This window comes from Prionailurus viverrinus, chromosome X (assembly GCF_022837055.1).
Source record: "Prionailurus viverrinus isolate Anna chromosome X, UM_Priviv_1.0, whole genome shotgun sequence".
Lineage (NCBI taxonomy): Eukaryota > Metazoa > Chordata > Mammalia > Carnivora > Felidae > Prionailurus > Prionailurus viverrinus.
In genome coordinates, this window is record NC_062579.1 from 91,206,339 (window position 1) to 91,216,035 (window position 9,697).

At 50.7% G+C, this 9,697-nt stretch overlaps 1 long non-coding RNA gene across 2 annotated transcripts; it reads right to left on the minus strand.

Annotated features, from left to right (window-relative positions):
• Positions 1 to 2,328: 2,328 nt before the first annotated feature.
• LOC125157483 (uncharacterized) lies at positions 2,329 to 8,096 on the minus strand. 2 transcript variants are annotated; one of them, XR_007148981.1, is made up of 3 exons: positions 5,188 to 8,096; positions 4,381 to 4,463; positions 2,329 to 3,289 (listed from the first exon to the last, which is right to left on the minus strand). It is a non-coding gene; the product is annotated as an uncharacterized LOC125157483 (long non-coding RNA). The 2 variants fall into 2 exon arrangements; XR_007148982.1 differs by having other exon boundaries at positions 2,329 to 3,445.
• Positions 8,097 to 9,697: the final 1,601 nt, after the last annotated feature.

The window sequence follows — 9,697 nt, forward strand, 5'->3', positions numbered from 1 at the left end:
AGAGAAAGAGAGAGAGAATTCAAGCAGGCTCCATGTTCAGCGTGGAGCCCGGTAAAGGGCTCGATCCCACAACCCGGGGATCCTGACCTGAGCCGAAGTCAAGAATCAGACCCTAAACCGACTGAGCCACTCAGATGCCCCAACCATCTTGAAATTCTTAAATAACTTTTTATACTGGGTCGAATGATGGCCCCTCTCCTAAAAGATATGTCCACCCCAAATGTGACCTTATTTGGAAAAAGGGTCTTTGCAGATGTAATTAAGGTAAAGATGTTGAGATGAGATCAAATTAATGTGGGCCCCAAATTTAATAGCAGGTGTCCTCAAGAGAGAAAAGTGGGGGAAAGACCCACAGAAGGTGATGGAAGGATAGAGGCAAAGATTGGAGTGATGTATGTACAAGCCAAGGCATGGAACACCGTCAGGAGCTAGGAGAGAGGTGTGGAACAGGGTCTCTTTCAGAGTCTCCAGAAGGAATCCTCCCTGCTGACACCTTGGTTGCCCACTTCCGGCCTCCAGGACTAGGAGAAGATAAATTCCTGTTGTTTCAAGCCACCCAGTTTGCGGTAATGTGTCACAGTAACTCCAAGAAACAAATACACTTTTGAACAAGGGGCCCCACGCTTTTACTTTGGACTGGACCCTTCAAATCATGCAGCCCACCCTGCCTTGGCAAATGTGCATTCTGAAGCTTGGTTAAGTTTACTGGAATGTGTTCAAGAAACAATGGGAGGTGAGGAAGTAGAAACTGCCAGAAAAGACAACTCAAAATCCAGAGAGTCTTCCTGCAAAGGGGGGCATGGAAATGGGGTGGTGGGGGGATGGGGATATGGGGTCAAGAAGGTGTGTGTGTGTGTGTGTGTGTGTGTGTGTGTGTGTGTGTAAGTAGGCTTACACCCAGTGTGAAGCCCAGTGCAGGACTTGAACTCACAACCCTGAGATAAAGACCTGAGCTGAGATCAAGAGTTGTATGCTTAGAGTGCTGGATGGCTCAGTTGGTTAAGCGTCGGGCTCTGGGTTTCAGCTCAGGTCACGATCTCACAGTTCGTGGGTTTGAGCCCCGCGCTGGGCTCTGCGCTGACAGTGCGGAGTCTGCTTGGGATTCTCTCTCTCCTTCTCTCTGTCACTCCCATGCTCGCTCTCTATCCCTGTCTCTCTCAAAATAAATAAAGATTTTAAAACATTGGACACTTAACCCACTGAGGCGCCCCAGGTTGTGGGTGTTTTAAAGAAAAGAAACAGGGGGCGCCTGGATGGCTCAGTCGGTTAAGCATCCAACTTCAGCTCAGGCCGTGATCTCACAGTTTGTGTGTTCCAGCCCCATGTCGGGCTGTGTGTTGACAGCTCAGAGCCTGGGGCCTGCTTCGGGTTCTGTGTCTCCCTCTCTGCTCCTCCCCAACTCATGCTCTGTCTCTCTCTGTCTCTCTCAAAAATAAATAAACGTTAAAAATTTGAAAACAAAAATTTTTTAATAAATAAACATTTTTTTTAATTAAAAAATAGTTTTAAAAAGCGCAAGGAAACATTACAGCATACTTGAATGTGGATGGCAACGTTCCATTGCAGGGAAGGGGTTAATAATGCAGGAACAATAGGGGACACTTGCTGAAGCAAAGTCCTTGAGTACTTGTTAAACTGAACACAGGAAACCTTATTTAAAATGGAGTGGGGACGGGTGCCTGGGTGGCTTAGTCGGTAAAGCGTCCGACTCTCGGTTTCGGCTCAGGACATGATGTCACAATTCATGAGTTCAAGCCCCACCAGGCTCTGCGCTGACAGCGGGGAGCCTGCTTGGGATTCTCTCTCTCTCTCTCTCTCTCTCTCTCTGTCCCTTACCTTCTCTCTCTCTCTCTCTCAAAATAAATATAAATAAACGTAAATATAATAATAAAAAAGTGAATGGAGTCGGGAGGCCAGAAGGGGGAGCTCTAATGCCCTACCGCTCCTCATCAACTGCAGACCCAACACCATCAAGGGTACCTGGCCTCCTTGCCCGGCAACAAGCTCAGCCAATAAGAAAGTAGCACAGCCCAGCCAATGAGAAACCGCCACCTCCCTTTCAGTTTCCTCCAATAACTTTAGTTCAAAGCAGCCCCTTCCGACTTCCTCTTTTTCTCTATAAAGTAACATTCCTCCCCTCCCCCGCTTTTAAAAGATTTTATTTCTAAGTAATCTCTACACCCACTGTGGGACTTGAACTCACAACCCCAAGATCAAGAGGCCCGTGCTCCTCTGACGGAGCCAGCCAGGCGCCCCTCCTCTCCTTTGATCTCTCTCCTCACTTGCCTCTGTTTTGTCCCCCCCCCACCCCCCCTTGCAGGCCCCGAGTTGTAGTGACTCTGTTTCCAAATAAATTCATTTCACTGGTATAAAAGGTAGCTGTTTTACTTTGAAGGTCGACATCCTTCAGAGGCGAATCCGTGGCAAGTTTTGTCTGTTCACGCGCACACACACACACCATGTTTTAATCAGTGTTTTTGTGTCTTATTTGCATTGGTGCATCCACACCACACAGCAGCACCAGGACGGCACCAAAATGCTTACCAACAGCGTTCCTGTCCATGATCTCGTCTGAGCCCCACAAAAGGCCTATGGGGCAATAAAAATAGTTCCTTTCGTGTCCATTTTTTTTTTTTTTCAGATGAGAAAACAGAGGCTCCGAGAGGTTAAGGAATCGCCCCAGGTCACACAGCTGGTGACGGGCAGACAGCCCCAGGGCTGCGATCACAAGGAGTTCTTAGCCTCTCTCCCCGGCTGCCCGTTTTGAGCCAGTCTTCGAAGTACGAGGAATGTGGGTAGCAAGTTCCTGAGACACGTCCACTCACAAGTTTGGAGAGCAACGTCTCTGTGGGGACTGGCGGCTGCTTCTCTCTCAGCAGTGATCCAGGCCAGCCCTTGGCCGGACTCCCTCCCTAGAGTTGGCTTCAGAGCCGTCCAGCTGGCAGCCAGCCAGGCTCACAGAGCGGACCCGATAGGAGTCAAGACCCCTGTGAAGGGCGCTGTCGGCACACGGGGTCCAGCAAGCTCGGGAGGGACAGACGGCACAGGCGAGGGCTGCCTCGAGAAGCACGAGAATCTTCCACGGGCCGCTGCGCAGGGGTGGGCAAAGAGGGGAGTGGAAGAGTGCCTGGGGGGCAGCGGCCGTTGAGTTGAGGCTGTATCAGGATGGCAGTTCGAGGTGCTGGTTGAAGGAAGGAAGTGACAAGCCGAGCTGAGTGGGAGGAGTGGGTAGGAGGGCAGTCCAGGCTCTGGAGAAAACAGCATGTGAACCTTCCTCTTTGACATTGAACTGAGCAGAAAAATGTCACTTTAGGGCCCGGAAATGGCCGAAGGGGCGCAATACTGATTCCCACCGCAGCCTCTTCCCCTCTCGGGAGCTGGGGCCGTAGGGCACGGTGGTGAGACTCGTGCCGTCCCAACCTGGTGACACTCGTGCCGTCCCAACCTGGTGACACATAGACTTGGCACTCGGTGTTCAGTCACCGAAGTCAAGATCAGGAGCCCCGAAGTCCCATCCCTGGAGGAGCTGCGTGGCCCAGATGCTTCAGGGGGCCAGACGAAGGACAGGGCCAGGTGCGGGGCACCTGTTACAGCCCGTCAGGCAGGAAGCAGGGGGAGAGGGGCGGGCTGGATCCTGCTCCCTGAATGACAGCTGAAGAAAGCCAGCCCCAGGGAGAGGACAGAGGAGCCCGTGGTCCGCCAGGGAGGTCAGGGCTGAACCGGGATCATAAAACAAAACCAAATCCGGCCCCCATTAACTGGAGGCTTGCCATGCCACCCACCTACAGTGCTGTTATAAGCATGAAATACAATAAACTATGATATCAATAACAGTAAGAATAACCACCTCCTTGCGTTGAACACCTGCTATGTGCCAGACATTGTCCTAAGCGCTTTTACAGGCAAGAAAAGAACTCCTTTGATAGTCACCACCACCTTGAAAGTAGATTTTATCACTGGTATCACCCTCCGTCTATAAATGGGGAAACTCATTCGTGTAACATGGGACAGAGGGCCCGGTTTTTGCAAAGAGCCCAAGGGTTCCTGGATGGCTCCTGCATGGGGGCTGGTCGGAAAGACCAAGCCATAATTAGAAGCTTGGAATTTTCAGCCCACTACCACCCCACCCCCCATCCTCCAGAGAGAAACAGGGTTAATAATTAATGATGCCTGCACGAGGCAGCCTCCGTGAAATCCCAGTAGTAGGGGGTTTCGAGAGCTTCCTGGTGGTGAACACATCCACACCAGCAGAGTGACACATCCCAGCCAGCTTCAAGGGGACAGAAGCTCCTGTGCTCAGGACCCTCCCAGTTCTCCCCCTATGGATCTCTGTCCATCTGGCTGTTCACCCTGTTAAACAACAAAATTTCAACAGAGTACCTTTAAAGATCAAATCGGGTTTCTTCAATGATGCATGAATCAGGCAGCATCCCATCTGAAGGATAGAAAGGAGCTCCAAGGATCTGTACAAAACGGAAGGCTTTTTCAGGCAGGAAGGGAAAGAGATCAGGAAAGGGCAGATTGCCTCGCCTTTCTTTGGGGGGGGCGGGCAGAAAGGATTTCTGTGGCAGATTACCTCCCTAGTGCTAACCAGGTAGTTCCAGATGGACTGGTTAAAAGTCACGTTCCTGGGAGACACTGAATCTGTAACTAGGTCAGGTATTAAGTCTTGGTTTGCTGACATGGGGGTTAGCACAAGTGACTCCATTTGGGGCCTGCTGTCTCCTTGTGAACAATCCATATCCTCCATCATATCCTTTCATAGACTAGTAAACATAAATGTTTCCCTGAGCTCCTGTAGCAAATTAATCTAACCCAAAGACGTTGTTACCTGTGATCTATAGCCAGTTGGTCAGAAGCACAGGTAACAACCTTGCATCACAGACTGACATCTGAAGTGTGTGTGTGTGTGTGTGTGTGTGCGCGCGCGCGCGCGCGCGCGCGCGCGGTGCGGCCTTGTGCGACCCGGCCCTTAACCTCTGGGATCTGACGCTATCTCCAGATAGATATTGTCAGAATTGAATTAGATTGTAGGACCCCCAGCTGGTGTCACAGAGAATTGCTCGATGTGCAGGAAAACCTCCACACATCTGGTGACCGGAAGGGAAGTGTTTTGTGCGAGCAGCAAAGGAGACTCACAGGGAAGAAACACAAGGCAGGGGAAGAACTGGGTTTTTCCCTTCGTACCGTGGAGGGAGGAAAAATAATCTTCCCTCTACTCTTCTGCATACATGGCTCAGACGCCCCTGTAATAAAAAGACAAAACAAGCAAAAGTTTAATAACATGTATCCCTCTTGTGTACGTGGGAGAGACCCAGGAAAACTGAGTAAGTCCCCCAAATGGCCCAAACCACCGCCTTAAATAACTCCAGTTAAAGACAAAAGATGTTGGGCTGGGGGGACAGAGGGGAGTAGCTACAGAGGGAATAACCCTAGTCCCTTTTCCTTCTGTAGAGACGGAACGGTGTTTTGACAGTGGAGATTTGCAAGAGGATGTCACCTACCTCCATTTTGACCTCAGTCGGTACTCCTTAACTGATTAAATTCTTTCCGGCTTATCCCTTAGCTCAGGCAAACCACCCCGGGGGCAGAGCATCCCCTGATGGGAACTGAAACTACCCCCTCAAGCAGCGAGGGCTGCCCCGAGCCACCAAGACCCCCACCAGTCACTGACCCCGAGACGGTGATCGACCTGACCTTTCTTGCCCACCTGCACATACCCACTGACCTTCGTCCCACATTTTCCTTATATGAACCTGGAAGGATTTTCAGCACTTCGGAGACAGTCCTTGAGTCACTGTCACCCTGGTGTTTGCCTCACTGAAATAAATTCCTTTCTCGTCTCCCCACCACTCCCTGCTCTGCCTTTGGATTTCAGAGCGGCCGAGCCTGGTCTGTTTGGGACCCCCGGAGCCAGGTGGTCTCGTACTCCTGAGCCCCGGTTACAAAGAGCTAAGGGGCCTGCTCCTGAGTGATCTTGCCCCACTGATGAGAACAAGAGGCGGGGGACATGTCGCCAGAGGCTAGAAGCCCCATCCTGTCGGATCTGTTGTCTTCAGGCAGCAGAATGGAGCCTCCCCCACGCCGGGCCTGGGGCGGGGGTGGGCGAGAATGCTTGAGAAAGACTCCCTGTAGGTTTGCTATTTGTTAACTCCAATCTGTGTGATGGTGTTATTCCAATCCCTTAGTCAAGTGAGAAGGACGTGGCTCCTTCCATGTCTACAAGGACAGATTCCCAGGACAAGTCTTAGGAGGCCTAAGGCAGCCTTGCCCAGGATATCAGCCCACAGGGACACTGTTTCTATAGCTGGGGGATCCACACCTTCCATCCCACAGAGGCCTGGCTGAGCAGCTGGGGGGCCTTGGCTCCCCCAATAAGAAGTCAACTCTGTGAGGCAAAATGCTCTATTTCTCTATCCCCAGCTCTTAAAACAACCCAGCAAGGGGCGCTTTGGCGTCTCAGTCGGTTAAGCATCTGACTCTTGATTTCGGTTCAGGTCATGATCCCAGGGTCATGGGATCGAGCCCGGTGTTGGGCTCCGCACTGAGTGTGGAGCCTGCTTGGGATTCTTTCTCTCTCTCTCTCTCTCCCTCTGCCCCTCTCTCCAGCTCTCTCTGTCTCTCTCTCTCTCTCTCAAACAAACAATAAAAACAACCCAACAAAGGGTAGGTGCTACATAAACATCATGTGTCAAGTGCACGGGGTTGGGGGAGGGGTGGGAGCAGGAAGGGGCGCAGTCCTGGAGGCCATCCGCAGATGGGAACCCTAAGAATGGCTTTTGGCACTTAGATGAGTCCTTCAAACCTCTTCTGTTTACTCCCTGGAAGCCGTTGCCACATTATCATTTTTAATGGATTTCATTTTTATTTCTTTTAAATCCCACAAAAGTGATACAGGAATACAGTTTGCTTGGGAAAAAAGGCAAACATTACAGATATGACTAAAGTCTTCCTTGACACCCCTTCCCCATCCCCCCCCCCACTGGGAAGTAACCCTAGTTATCACCGGGCTGCCTTGGCTTTGGTGTGATCCTTCCCAAGACAGCTCCGTGCATTTGCATCCATTTGCATGCATATATGCAGAATAGAATGGTGCCTAGTGGGTGTTCTTTTACATAAATTAGATCACACTATTCTTGTTGCCCTGCAACTTGCGTTTGTCACTTACCAGTCCGTCTGGGAGGTTACCAAACATTTATTGAGCACTTACCTGTGCTGGGCACCGTCATAGGAGCTGGAGAGACCTCACCACACAAAAATTCCTGCCCTCCTGGAGCTTCCTTTCTAATGGTCAATGATAATCATATTCAGTGAATAAAACATATCGTGTGCTGGGTGGTAACGGAGTCCTAAGGAAAAAATAAAGCAGGGAAGGGAAAGGGGGAGGGAGGAGATGGTGGAGGGGGGGAGAGGGGGCTGCCTTTCTAAGTAGGATGGTCAGGAAAGGCGTCACCAAGAAGATCTCAAGGCGGTGGGTGAGCAAGCAAGCAGACCAGATATCTGCAGAAAAGAGCATTCCAGGCCAGGAGCGTGGCCAGCATAGTGGAGGGAGTAGCAAGGAGGTCCGCTGATTCCCGGAGCAGGTTAAATGGAGAGAATAGTTGGGAGGTGAGGACTCCGGCTTTGGCTTTAGTAACATGGAGCCATCGGGCGGTTCTGAGCAGAGAGGTGATGTGATCTGATTTATGTGTTACCGGAAAGTGAGAAGCAGCCGGCTTCTGGATACATGTGGAAGATAGAACCGCCAGGATTTGCTGATGAATTGGATGAATTGCACCCCACAGGTGCAAGCTGACCCCAAGGTTTTTTAGTCTGAGTGACTGAAAGCACCGAGTTGCCTTTTGTGCAATGAGGAAGGTAGTGGGAGGAGCGGCTTTGTCCCGTGTTGAGCCTGCTGAATAAAACGCGGCAGTTAAACACCCAGGCGGTGATGTCAAGGTTGATTGAACAGGTGTGGAATTCAAGACAGAGGTCCCGGCTGGAGATGCAAACATGGGGGCTGTCCTGTAAATAGAGGCAAGAGCCCTGTCCAGTATATATATATATATATTTTTTTAATTTTTTTAACGTTTGTTTATTATTGAGAGATGGAGAGACACAGAGCATGAGCAGGGGAGGGGCAGAGAGAAGGAGAGACACAGAATCCGAAGCAGGCTCCAGGCTCTGAGCTGTCAGCACAGAGCCGGACACGGGGCTCGAACTCACAAACTACGAGATCATGACCCGAGCCGCAGTCGGTAGCTTAACCAACTGAGCCACCCAGGCGCCCCGCTGTCCAGTATATATTTAAAGCCATGGTCGGCATGCGACCACTAGGAAACACTAGGGAAGAAAAGAGATCTGGGGTGCCTGGGTGGCTCGGTCGGTTAAGCGTCCGACTCTTGGTTTTGGCTTAGGTCATGATCTCACAGTTTGTGAGTTCAGGCCCCGTATCGGGCTCTGCGCTGACAGTGCAGAGCCTGCTTGGGATTCTCTCTCTCCCTCAACAAATAAATAAACAGTTTTGAAAAAGAAAAAGAAAAAAGAAAAGCCAGGAGACTGTGGTGTCCTGGAGGGAAGGAGAGGTCAACTTTATTGATCATGAGGAGGGGACAAGTCAGGGAAGATGGGGAAAACTGATCCTTGGGTCTGGCGGCATGTAAATTGTCAATGACTGCACAGGAAAAACCCTCGGTTTTCTTCCTTCCTATGTAGGGAAAAACCCAGTTCTCCCCTGTGTGCCTCCTGTACCTTCACAGACAACACTTCACTTCTGACACTTCTGGTCACCAAATGCCTTTCCCCACACCCACACACAATTCAAGGACACCAGCAGGCGGTCCAAGACTTCTACTCAATTCTGATAGTATTTACCTAGAAATGGCATGAGATTCCACAGGTTAACAGCGTAGGCCCAGAAGACTGCCCCCCAACTCCAGGTGCCAGTCACAAGCCCAGGCTATCCCCTGTATTCCTGACCTACTGGCTATGGATTGGAAGTTCCAATAACCTCTCCCCCGTCTTGGGTTCGATTAATGTGCTAGGGCAGCAAACAGGACTCAGGGAAACACGTTTACCAGTTTATTGAAGGATATGATAAGGGATCCAGATGAACAGTCAGATGGAAAGATACATACTACGACTGGGATTTTACGGAGACTTCATCATGCAGGCATGACCAATTATTAGCTCCGTTCCCAGTCCCTGTGCCCGCTCTGGAGGATGGGGTTGAAGCTGAAAATCCCAAGCTACTAATCATGGCTTGGGCTTTCTGGTGACCAGCCTCCACCCAAGAGCCATGCAGGACCCCATCCATGCAGAGTCACTCCAACAGCACAAAAGATGCTCTTAGTGCTCCTATATTAGGAAATCACAAGGGTTTTAGGAGTTCGGTGCCAGGAACTGGGGGCAGAGACCAATATATATTTTGTCTATTAACTCCCAAGGATCTTAGCATACCAGGGTGGCTCAATCGGTTGGGCTTCCGACTTTGCTGAGCTCATGAGTTCTAGCCCCACATCGAGCTCCCTTTGGATCCTCTGCACCCCGCTCTCTGCCCCTCCCTCACTCACACTCTGTCTCAAAAATTTTAAAAACATAAAAAAAAAAATTCACAGTGATCTTAAGAAGAACTACCTTGGTGGAGTGGTGGGGGCACAGGCCAGATTGGAGTATGTAAAAGAGTGGGTTTGGGGAGAAAGACAGCAAATGCAGGCAG